The 13,323-nt window shown below is 40.3% G+C and overlaps 1 long non-coding RNA gene across 1 annotated transcript; it reads left to right on the top strand.

Moving 5' to 3' along the window:
• Nucleotides 1-11,593: 11,593 nt before the first annotated feature.
• LOC122053983 lies at nucleotides 11,594-12,689 on the top strand. Its single transcript, XR_006132486.1, has 3 exons — nucleotides 11,594-12,128; nucleotides 12,214-12,362; nucleotides 12,640-12,689. It is a non-coding gene; the product is annotated as an uncharacterized LOC122053983 (long non-coding RNA).
• Nucleotides 12,690-13,323: the final 634 nt, after the last annotated feature.

Here is a 13,323-nt window from a genome sequence, read left to right as displayed (position 1 = left end):
TGAAATGAAGTACAAAGTAAGCTAAATAAAATATACCGATACTAGATGGAGAGTGAAGCTCGGCCTATACTTCTTGGATGGAGTAGCCGCTTGCTTGGAGATGAGTAGTAGACTAGTCAAACAACAGTTTTGCAAGGGATGAACTCAGAACCGATTCGTTGCACAGCCTCGGACCTCGAGCTTCTTTTTATAAGAATGGTCAATATTCGATCAACTGATCCTCAGGTTCAGTCGACCAACCAGCTCCCTTCCTTCTTCGTTGAGCTTCGATCAGATCTAATCTTCGAGCATTGATGACACTTAATGATTCAGTCGACCGATCCCATTATTCGATAGACCAAACGATGAGTTTTCCCCGTTTGTTGAGATTCTAAATTAATATGTCTTTAATGAGATGATCGTTCGATCGACCGGTCCTCTACTTCGGTTGATCGATCTGGCTAGCTTCCATCTTTGCTTTTGATTGATCTGTACTGTGCCACATCATCAAGGTTCGGTCGACCGATCAAGCTTCGATCGGAATGTGCTCTGCTTTGGTTTGAACTGATATCTGGTTTGAGTCATGCTGGTTTGGTCAACCAATCCCTACATTCGGTTGATCGATCAAGCCAAACCTGCAACACAGAGTTAAATAGAATATTCCTGCTACACAAAGGTTAGCACAGTAATATATAATGCATAGTATTAAACAATAGAACTGTCTTTATCTTAACTTGGAAACCTTCCTGGTTTTTTCAGCTGAATCAATGACCTAGGGTTTGTTTCCTTCCGGAACACGACCTCACTGTCGCTCCTCTAGTTACTTACCTCAACCTACCTGCCAAACCTTGGTTCTCTAGATTTGTTTGAACTTTGCCTCTTAGCATTGGATTGGCCACCCAGGACTTTCCCTCGATATTGGGTCCTCCAAACCTATCGAGCTTCCCTGCCAAGTGTCGAGTCCTTTCGACCCACTTGGACTTGCCACCTGGCTTCCACGATCTGCTAAGTCTTTCCTGCCTAGCCTCCAACTAGGACTTTCCCGGTTGAGTAAACAGACTACACACTTAGTCAACTTGTTAGATCACAACAAAACTTAACTTGAACCTTAGACAACATCAAAACTTAGGTTTGATTCTAGTGCACCCTGCACCAACAATTACTATCTAATTCATGCATACTATATTTACACTAATCTTGCTCTATAGTTTTATGTTCTAACTCTGTTTTACAGGATAACTATTATTTTTATTTACTAACACTATTTTGTAGAAAAAGTTATTCAGTCGACGGAACAAAGGTGTTTAGTCAATGGATCCATGGAATATCGGAATAGCAAGATTTGATATAGAATACAAAAGGAATTTTTGGTTCAACTGACGGATAAAGGTGATTAGTCGACGGATCAGTTTATTTCTAGAATTAAACAAGATTCAAATTAGAGTATAAATGGCAAAAAGATGTTCAGTCGATGGAAAGATCTTGATCCGTCAATGGAACAACGAGATTTTCATGATCGAATGGATCACGTCAACATAAATAAGGAAGGAATAGATGATTAGTGGATGGATAGAGTGATCAGTCGATGGATTAGTTCAGTCGACGGAACGAGACCTATAAAAGAAGCTCTCGAGCTCCAAGCTAGAGACAACCTCCTACTTTTCAATTTACTGCTGTGCTCATTCTCTGCTCGTGCAAGCTGTAACTACTATGATGCTAAGAGACTTCTGACAACATGCGCTACTTAGATTTATCATTGTTGGTATACTTTACTTTTAGTTACATATTGTGCTCTCATTTGTAATATTAGTTTATCATTTAGTTGATTGTTTAACGAAAACGATCGACGATCGTGGAACTTGAAATAGGAGTCAGCTGGGCTCCGAATCAAATAAAAAAGAGATATGCTCTTTATTTTTATTTTTTACTTTATTCCACTGTTTACTCTAAATGTTTACAAAAGATAAGAAAAAATCTTAAAGCTACGAGATTCACCCCCTTCCTCTCTCATTCTTTCACGATCCAACACTTTCATCTCTTTTCTCTTCTTTGAATGTATGTAACAACCATTGTGCTATTGATTTTTAAAAATCAATACTTTATCTTAACATACTAGTATCCTTGTGATGCCAATGTTTAAAAATTAATATCACAACTTAAACATCGGTACTATCTCGTTGTTAATTTTTTAAAAATAATAAAGAATGATATATTCAGACTCTAGAGCATTACATAAATCCACAGGAGTTGATATGACACTATAAGAAAAAAGCTCATACAAAGATAATATCTTTTTAAAAATAATATTCAGTTTACACTGTTTTGAGTTGTATGCTAATTTTTTTCTACACATTTTTTTTCTTAGGTTGATGCTGGTGATTCACCATCCCGGGTGGCCAGAGGTTTTGGAACTTTACAATATGGTGGAGAACAATTTGAAATTAAAGTAGCGAATGAGAAGGTATTATGTTTGTAGCGGATATGTGATTTGATTTTATTGGTTTACTTGTTTGTTTGGTATTATTGTCTCAGATATTTGAACTAGTTTTGTAATAATTCAAGAATTATATATGCTAAATTAAGCGTAGATTAGACAACCAAGATGCGAAGTAGAATGCTTGCAAATTAATTATGTTTTGTTGGCTGAAAATGGTGGGGTGCTTCTTCCTTTTGAACAATTTTCTGGAGATTGATGCAGTGGTAATAGAGAAGTTTGTGAAGAATTATGCATGGGTGCAAGATATATATTAGGTAGAAGTTTAATGTATTTATTATATTAGAAAGTGTAGAATCTATTCATTGAGTTTAATGTATTAATTATGTGGGTTTCTTTATTGTCTTGAGTTTAATATATAAATGTTACTGAATGATCGAAAATAATTTAGATATCTTCATAATAGTATGATATTATCTATTTTGGACCTAAATCCTTATGGCTTTACTCTTGAGCTCTATCAAAAATGTCTCATGTTAATGGAGATATCTTTTTTCTTATAAACTCATGATCTTTTTTATATGTTTTCAATGTGGAACTATATTGCAACCTTACAACCCCAACAATCCCCCCTCAAATAAAGGACTATAGGGACCCTTAAGTATCGGGTTACATTGACTTGCTCAGAGTCTCCCCTACTTTGTTCAAGATTTCATCCACATGGTTCGATCTTGGATCATGGCTCTGGCTCGTGCTTTTTCTGGCAGTTCGTCCAATTAAAAGCGACTTCGCTCTGATATCAATTGAAGGATCGAACAGAATTTAGATATCTTCATAATAATATGATATTGCCCACTTTAGGCCTAATCCCTCATGATTTTACTCTTGGGCTCTACCCAAATTGTCTCATGTCAATGAAAATATCTTTTTTCTTATACATCCATGGTATTTCTCGTGTGTTTTCAATATAGGACTATTTTTATAATTTTGCAACCCCAACAGTTACATTTGTTGTTAACTTATTGTCCTTGTTAAATATGTTCAGTGGTTTAATGTATTGATTATGTGAACTGATTTATCTTAATTATAATATAATAATTTAATGTATTGATTATGTGAGATGTTTCATCTTAATTATAATGTAATAATTTTTTTCTCGCAGATGAAGGTGGAAAACTAAAAGTGGGGTTTTTATTTTGCCAAGAATGACACTGATGTAGTGAATAACTATCAATTTTGTTGATTCACGCATGAATACCGATATCGACTATCGAATCTGATGATTCATGTACGAATACCTTAAGCAATCTTCTAAACCTGTTAATTCGTGTAAAATACCGGGAAAAAAAATAGGGAATATTAATAAATGAATTTTCCGGAATTTTTGGATATTTTTCGGGAATTTTTCGGAGCTCGTACGGACGAGTTAACGGGGATAAAATGGGGTCCGGAAAAGCCTGTTTAGGCTACCCCATTTTAGCGAGGAATTGTTTCTTTTATAAATTCCTTATTCCTTTTCCTTTTAAATTTCTTTTTCTTTTTATTTTTCCCCTGCGCCGTTTTCTGTGTTTTCTCCCTCGCGCACCCGAGCAGCCGCCCGAGCTCTCTCCCTTTGCCCTTCCCCAGCCGACGCCGAGCATCGGCCACAAGGGCTTTCTGTGCCCTAGCGTCGGCCCGCCGTCGCCGCCGCACCTTGCCCTAACCGCCGACGCCCCTCCTCACTGCCTCTGTGACGTCCGACCGTCAGCCCTAGCCACCGTCGACCACCCTGAGCCCTAGCACCGGCCGATTCTCTGGACCGAGCAGTGCCGGCCAGCCGCTCCTCTGCCCTAGTTTCTGCCGCCGACGAGGTGAAGCCGACGCCGACCCCAATCGTCGGAACGCTCCCTTTGCCCTGGTCTCTGCCGTGGGATTCCAAGTGCTGAGACTTCTCTGCCCTAGATTGCCATTTCACAGAGCAACGCTGGCACACCACAGGTCGCCTTCCTTCTACTCTAGTTGAATTCCTTCCTTCTGTGGCCTAACCCCGAGATTTACTGCCGGTTCCTTCTTCATCCATCAGTTGCCGGCAGAGAGACAAAGAGGGGACTCCAAATTAGGGTTTGCTTTGTTGCGGATTTGCTTGGTTCCAGCATCAAAAGTAGGTTGGTTGCTATGGAAAATTGCTGTTGGAGATCACCACTTCCTCCTACTTGATTCGGTTGACTTGAGGTAAGGTGTAGGGCATTTTATATATGCTTTAGAATATGGTTTTGATTCGATTGTTTAGATGGATGAATATGAGTAGGTTTGGGTTGTGTATATTGATTAGGGTTTTACCCTAATCTTAGGGTTAGGGAGTTGAAATTTAACCCTAATTAACCGTTTGATTTAATTTAGGTAGATTGAGATTGATGGGTTAGAGTTTATCTCTAAATTTATATTTAGGATTTATTTAGCTATTTATTGTATTCTAGCTAAATAAAAGTAAATGTATTTGTTTACACAGGGCTCTGATTCGAGACGAGTATCTCGGAGTTGGATTGGATCTTTCTATTTTCGGAGGCGGGTACTTTGACTTGTGTCTTTTGATATGCATGATAATATGTTTAACATATAACAGTAATTGTGTTACCTGTTTATTTCGGTTGGTCACTACATGATTAGTACATGTTGTTTGTTTATTTATTCTGCACTGCATATTATCTACCTGATCACATATGCCTTAGGTAGTGACCTAACCACATGCTCTGTTATATTCTGGATCTAGGGTTTATTTGATACCCTCTTCGATTTGTGTACCTTCTATTTGATACGTCTTCTTGTGGTACACACTTTGTATCTATTTATATGGATCATGCCATGTTATTCATGAGATTGCCATGTTCAGTATCATGCATCATGATTGCATGCTGTGCGATTGTCGGCTCTACTTTGGTTGAGCTCATCGCCAGCTACATGTACTGCACACATCACCCATGGATTTGTATATCTGGCTGGTGTGTGGCGGTTCTGCTGTTTGGCTCCGTTGGTCAGGCGACTCAGCGTGGTAGCCGGCAGTCAGTTCCGCTCTGTTTGGCTCCGTTGGCATTTAGGGTAGCAGCGTGGTAGCCGGCAGATGGTGGACTTTGTTTGGCTCCGTTGGTCAGGAGACTCAGCGTGGTAGCCGGCAGAGATATCCTCCCCGTCATCGTGTACCGGGAGATGAGAGCATTGAGCTCCCCCATTTATGATTTGGGGTCACAGGACAGGAGTACTCCGACAGCATCCCGTTTACTCTGTCATTGCACAGGAGCATTGATTTCAGAGTATGGGGTTGACATATGCATTTATTGCATTTTTATTTGCTTGTGATTGCTGCACTTATATGCTGCATTTGTTTGGATGCATTGATTGACATGCATACAGGATTATGACTCACTCGGTCTGATGACCTGTTACCTTTATACTTTGATCCGGTCAGTACAGTTATCTTCTGATTTCATTTCAGTTGCATTTATCCTCCTCATATTCAGGAAACTGTACGCATGATTAGTGTTATCTGTTATTTGTTTTATTATGCATATCAGTTGTACCTGCTGAGTGTTGGACTCACCCCGCCTTCATTGTTGATATCTTTTCAGGTTGAGGCTGTCCGGAGCAGTTCCAGTCGCTGGCCCCCCATCTGCACGTAGAGCTAGCTCTCTACTAGGTTGTTATTTGCTTTATTTTGGTTTTTCTTCCATCAGACTATGTTTTAGTTTTGTTTTGGATTTTATTTATGGATATTGTACGGATTGTTACCGTTTGATGGTCTTTTGGATGGTTTGGTTTTTATTCTACTATATGCCTGCCTGGACGGCAGAAGAGGTGAGTTCGTTAGATTTGAGCTTTACGAGTGTAGTGGAGTAGGGTGGATTTCGAGCCAGAGTCCTACTATTATTGATTACTACTATTAACTGCGTGGTTGTGACAGCCAGAGGCTGAATATCTTTATAAACTGCGTGGTGTTTGTTTTTATTTATTGTTATCATTCCAGCCGCCTGTGGCTGATGTATATGTGATATGTAGAAAGTTTCATATTGTCCGTCGGGGAGATCTTTGAAATTTCTTGGACGAGAGACTCCTCCGGGCGTGACAATTTATTTGGTATCAGAGCAGGTATACAATACTTGCTGTGTGTTTTGGATTTTTACGATCTTTGTTTTCGTATTTTGCATAGTTGGTATAACCTGATACCAATTGATATGGTATCAGAGCGCCAAAGTTTGGCGATACTTGTTGGATTTTCGTGTGTTGGATTTTTGAGATTTATCTGATACCAATTTATTTGGTATCAGAGCGGGTTATGATACCTGCTTTCGGTGTTCTGGTGATTTATCGGATACCTGTTTTTGGGTATTCTGGATTTTTGGATTTAGCCCAAGTTTGCGAGGCAAACTGGGTAGTTATTTTGGATTACACGGATTTTTCCATTATGTATATGTGTTGGAGTTCTATTTCGGATTATATGGATTATCGATGATTTTCGTGTTCGAAATTCTGAGGTCATGTTGGGGACTGGACAGCGATGGAACATCTCCAGACGGCATATAGGTATGATGTTTATTATATGATAGTTTGACATGTATTAGCACTTTATCTTTAGTACTTGTCTGGTTGTTGTAGCCATATTTCATGTGATGGGTTAGCCATTGAGCATGGTCGACCTTAATAGAGATCAAGTATTATAGTCTCTGATGATTTTTCATATCATATCATTAGTAGTTTTAGTTTCTGTTACTACTCGTAGGAGATGGAGGCACATACCAGCCTCTGCTTTTGTTAGCTGGGTAGTGGATGATACCTACAGACTCCTGTTGACTTAGCCAGTAGAGTTTTTATACTCATACCTTTTGGATATTAGGGTACTCGATATGATGAAAAATTGTTCATTAGGGGAGTTACCATGTTTGATCATTGTTGAGAATGGTTTGAGGTTGAGGGATATTGTGAGATCAGATATTGTGATATGTTGATTTCTAATGATTTATGAGAGTAAATATTATGTGGTTGTCTGATGATCAATTATTAGATATTTGTTTTGATGATCTATTAGTGGATGACTATTTTGATGATTTATATTTGGGTTGTCGTTGATGGTAACATAGTGGGTGTTATGTTGATATTCACAGGTTTGATGATTATGGTTGGTGATCAGATTATAAAGTTGGTGTTGGAGAGTTTACGGTTAAATGTGCCTATGAGATTTTAATTAATCTAGTTGGTTGTGGTTAATTAATAGGATGATAAAAATTGATATTTGTTTCATCTGATATTGGACTATGTGGATAAATAATGATTGATGTTTTGAATACTAACTTGCCCTCATGGGGAATAGAGACTTATTCATCTGATATTATGTGGGCTGATGTTTTTGAGGATGAAAATGAGAGTGTCGTGATGTTCTTAAATTTTGACTTTTTCTTTTGGGTCGTAAACATATGTGGTTGGATATACCTTAGTTGCTTGTGGAGGATTAAGGTATTCTTGATTAGTTAGTAAATGAATGATTTAGTTTTGTTGGTTGATCAGTAGTGGATTGCTATACTCTATTTTTAGAGGTTTGAACATTTAGGTTATTTGTGCTTAGTTATGTATCTATAGCACATTTGAGTACATGTTTTGTACTGGCGTGGAAAGGACTGATTTAGCCATATATCATTGTCGGCTTGGATAGGTTATAAAGGATCGATGTATCCTATTCCATGAAAACTTTGACCGTGGACTGTATATACCTGGTGGGATAATTTAGAGGGTGCATTGGAATATGCGACCCCGCTGATGTAAGGAAGTGTAGAGCTAATTGCTTAACACTTATGGGATAAAATCGTTATTAGTGTTTACTGGGAGAGTACATTTTGGATTTATGAGGATAAAATTTTTTCCATTGGATATAGTCTTGGTAGTGTATGACATTGACTGACAATGTTATATCACGGTGTGTATATCTTTCTTGTCCGATACTAGTTCCTTTGAACCTATAGCAGGGTTGTTAATGGATGATTAGACTGTTTTATTTTGGGTTGCTTTTGATTGATGTATTCATGCTTGATACATATGCATGAATTTTGTTTAGATATACCGGTAACCCATGAGTGTTGGTAGCATAAGGTTGGTCTCTTTGATTGAGCTGGTATACTGATTTTGCATGTATATCATGATTATTTTGGGTTGTAGGAGTCCTGTGGTAGATTGTCCATTTGTAAGTAGTATATGTATCCATGTTCTGATATGGTTTGAAGGTTCCTTGTGGATCATAGATATGTAGTTGGGTGTATGTATCTGGAGGTATTATTGAAGATATCTTGTTGATTAAATCCGAGATGTAGTATATGTACATCGGTGGTGTTTTGTTGGAGGCATTTTGTCGATTTAATCTGAGTTGTGATATGTACATATGTGTTTGGTGTGGTATCTGAGGTATTATTTTTTTGATTATGTTTGATATTTGAGTGCACCTGGGTTTAGTATGCTTTATTGAAAGTATATGTTGGTTATACTCTTGGCATAGGTGTATATATGCCATGTGAGGTTGTTTGAGGGGTATTGTCGATTATACCTATATTGATTTTGCACATGTGTTCGGTATGTCTTGTTAGAGGTATCATACTGAATAAACCTGAGTTGTATGTTTGGTGTATAATAATTGGAGGATTTTGTTGATCATACATATGTTGTGTGAGCATGTGTGCGAGGTGTATACATTGGTAGCAGTATGATGATTCTACTTATACTGAATGCAGAATGTGGAGTGACTGCATTATGTCATTTGTTGAATTAACCCATCAACTAATTTTCCTATCAGTGGATGACCCACTAGGATGCTGATAGAGTTGATGATGAATTTGATTAGTTACTAGGTTGTTATATCCTAGGATAACCACAGCGAAATTGTGGTAGAGAGATCTTGTACAGTCTCTAGCTGGATAGTTAGGTGCCTTGGGGTACTTAGGTATTGTTTTGTGGTGGAGCGTTGCTCCCACATATCACGGATTGCTGGTAGCGGAGCATTGCTCCTATATTTATTGCAGATACATATTTCAGATTATTTGTGGTGGAGTGTTGCTCCCACATATTGAGGATTTCTTGTGGTAGAGCGTTGCTCCCACATATGTGGTGTTTCCTGTGATGGAGCGTTGCTCTCACCCTGGAGGATTTATTCTTTGGTGATTTATGTTATTGATGATCATATATTTTTTTTTTTCAATTTATTATTGGAGATCTTATGGATAGGAATGTCTGTGATATGGACATTATGTGTCTTGGTTTTTTTGTCATATAGGCTTACAGTGCCTTAGATGTTTTCAGGGACTCGATGATCCTAGTATGTCGAGGATGTTTGGATAGGTGTCCATTATCTTTGTGGACGATGTTGTGATCTATTACGGATCCGCGGTGAGTCACGTACACTACCTTTGCATAGATCTAGAGATGATTCGACAAGAACATCTATATGTGATTATCAGTAGTGCTGGTTTGGATTGTCTTTTGTTATGATGTTTGGTACACACGGTCACCAGTAGGAGTGTACCGTGGTTCCACAGGAGATAGAGGTTGTTACCGTTGGAAGCAGCCGAAATCAGTGTAGGAGATCCGCAGTCTTTTGTGACTCGCAGGATATTATAGATCTTTCGTCGAGGGTTGCTTCCGCATAGCTATGCTACTTTCACGTGTGACCATGAAAGGCGTGAAGTTTACTTGGACTGAGGATTTCAAAACCAGCTTCTAGGAGCTGAAGCGGAGACTAGTGTCTGCTTTGATTTTTGGTTTTTACCTTCAGGAGAGGACGAATTTGTCCTCTATACCGACGCGTCTCTACAGGGTATGAGTGTTGTTCTGGTGCAGCACGGTAGAGTATTCTTATATGCTTCTCAATAGTTGAGGGAGCTTGAGAAGAAAATACTCAGTTCATGATCTGGAGTTGGCCGCTGTTATTTTTACCCTGAAGATTTGGCGGCAGTACCTATACGGTATCACATTTGAGATTCTCACTGATCATAAGAGTCTCAAATATATTTTCACTCAGAAGGAGCTTAATCTTCGACCGAGGAGATAGATGGAGTTCTTGAAGGATTATGATTGTACCATTAGCTATCACCTGGGAAAAGCTAATGTGGTTACCGATGCACTTAGCTAGAGGTCTAGAGGGACTTTAGCTTGCCACCGAGTTGTGGTCACAGATTTGATTCAGGATTTCTCTGAGTTAGACATTGAGGAGCAGGGACAGACAGAGCAGGGTATTCTTGTTACCATAGTTGCTCAGTCGTTAATCAGGACGAGAATCCGAGAGGCCCAGTTGTTGGGACCTCATAGAGCTCAACGTGAGGCAAAGTGGTCCATACTATCGGACAGAAGATGTTAGAGGCATATGACTGCTAGAAGAGTTACGCTGACCGGAGTGGGAGACTCTTAGAGTTCTCCATTTGTGACCAGGTATTTTTGCGAGTTTCACCCAAGAAAGGGGTGAAGAGATTGACCTCAGAGGTAAGCTAGCTCTGTGATACATTGGACCTTTCTAGATCTTAGAAAGGATTGGAGCAGTAGCTCACTAGTTGGTAGTATCGCCGTCCTTGATTGGCGTGCACGATGTATTCCACGTATCCATGCTGGTGAGATACGTGCCCGACCCGACGCATGTGCTGACAGATATTCCAGTTCCAGTTCAGCCTGACATTACTTATGAGGAGGTTCCGGTACGGATTCTCGACCGGAAAGAGCGTCAGTTGCGGAACAAGACTATCCGGCTGGTTAAAGTCGGATGGCAGCATCATTCGGATGAGGAAGTTACTTGGGAGCTCGAGGATACGCTCCGAGCTCGATACCCCATCTTTTCACTTGTGGTATGTGATTTAATTTACCGTTCAGCATTTATTATTGTTACTTGTTATTAGTACTTGCTGATGGTAGATACTGAAATTTGGGGACCAAATTTTTATTAGTGGGGGAGAATGTAAAATACCGGGGAAAAAAATAGGGAATATTAATAAATGAATTTTCCGGAATTTTTGGATATTTTTCGGGAATTTTTCGGAGCTCGTACGGACGAGTTAACGGGGATAAAATGGGGTCCGGAAAAGCCTGTTTAGGCTACCCCATTTTAGCGAGGAATTGTTTCTTTTATAAATTCCTTATTCCTTTTCCTTTTAAATTTCTTTTTCTTTTTATTTTTCCCCTGCGCCGTTTTCTGTGTTTTCTCCCTCGCGCACCCGAGCAGCCGCCCGAGCTCTCTCCCTTTGCCCTAACCGCCGGCTACTCGGCGGTTCTCCATCTTCTTCCTCTCCTCTCCTCTGCCGTTCCCCAGCCGACGCCGAGCATCGGCCACAAGGGCTTTCTGTGCCCTAGCGTCGGCCCGCCGTCGCCGCCGCACCTTGCCCTAACCGCCGACGCCCCTCCTCACTGCCTCTGTGACGTCCGACCGTCAGCCCTAGCCACCGTCGACCACCCTGAGCCCTAGCACCGGCCGATTCTCTGGACCGAGCAGTGCCGGCCAGCCGCTCCTCAGCCCTAGTCTCTGCCCTAGTTTCTGCCGCCGACGAGGTGAAGCCGACGCCGACCCCAATCGTCGGAAACCTACTCTCTCATTGTGGAGTTGCTCACCGTCACCACAGCCGGCAGGCGGCCGCCCCTTTGCCCTGGTCTCTGCCGTGGGATTCCAAGTGCCGAGACTTCTCTGCCCTAGATTGCCATTTCACAGAGCAACGCTGGCACACCACAGGTCGCCTTCCTTCTACTCTAGTTGAATTCCTTCCTTCTGTGGCCTAACCCCGAGATTTACTGCCGGTTCCTTCTTCATCCATCAGTTGCCGGCAGAGAGACAAAGAGGGGACTCCAAATTAGGGTTTGCTTTGTTGCGGATTTGCTTGGTTCCAGCATCAAAAGTAGGTTGGTTGCTATGGAAAATTGCTGTTGGAGATCACCACTTCCTCCTACTTGATTCGGTTGACTTGAGGTAAGGTGTAGGGCATTTTATATATGCTTTAGAATATGGTTTTGATTCGATTGTTTAGATGGATGAATATGAGTAGGTTTGGGTTGTGTATATTGATTAGGGTTTTACCCTAATCTTAGGGTTAGGGAGTTGAAATTTAACCCTAATTAACCGTTTGATTTAATTTAGGTAGATTGAGATTGATGGGTTAGAGTTTATCTCTAAATTTATATTTAGGATTTATTTAGCTATTTATTGTATTCTAGCTAAATAAAAGTAAATGTATTTGTTTACACAGGGCTCTGATTCGAAACGAGTATCTCGGAGTTGGATTGGATCTTTCTATTTTTGGAGGCGGGTACTTTGACTTGTGTCTTTTGATATGCATGATAATATGTTTAACATATAACAGTAATTGTGTTACCTGTTTATTTCGGTTGGTCACTACATAATTAGTACATGTTGTTTGCTTATTTATTCTGCACTGCATATTGTCTACCTGATCACATATGCCTTAGGTAGTGACCTAACCACATGCTCTGTTATATTCTGGATCTAGGGTTTATTTGATATCCTCTTCGATTTGTGTACCTTCTATTTGATACGTCTTCTTGTGGTACACACTTTGTATCTATTTATATGGATCATGCCATGTTATTCATGAGATTGCCATGTTCAGTATCATGCATCATGATTGCATGCTGTGCGATTGTCGGCTCTACTTTGGTTGAGCTCATCGCCAGCTACATGTACTGCACACATCACCCATGGATTTGTATATCTGGCTGGTGTGTGGCGGTTCTACTGTTTGGCTCCGTTGGTCAGGCGACTCAGCGTGGCAGCCGGCAGTCAGTTCCGCTCTGTTTGGCTCCGTTGGCATTTAGGGTAGCAGCGTGGTAGCCGGCAGATGGTGGACTTTGTTTGGCTCCGTTGGTCAGGAGACTCAGCGTGGTAGCCGGCAGAGATATCCTCCCCGTCATCG

The sequence above is a fragment of the Zingiber officinale genome, chromosome 3A (genome assembly GCF_018446385.1).
Source record: "Zingiber officinale cultivar Zhangliang chromosome 3A, Zo_v1.1, whole genome shotgun sequence".
Lineage (NCBI taxonomy): Eukaryota > Viridiplantae > Streptophyta > Magnoliopsida > Zingiberales > Zingiberaceae > Zingiber > Zingiber officinale.
This window is presented reverse-complemented; position numbering and strand designations above follow the sequence as displayed.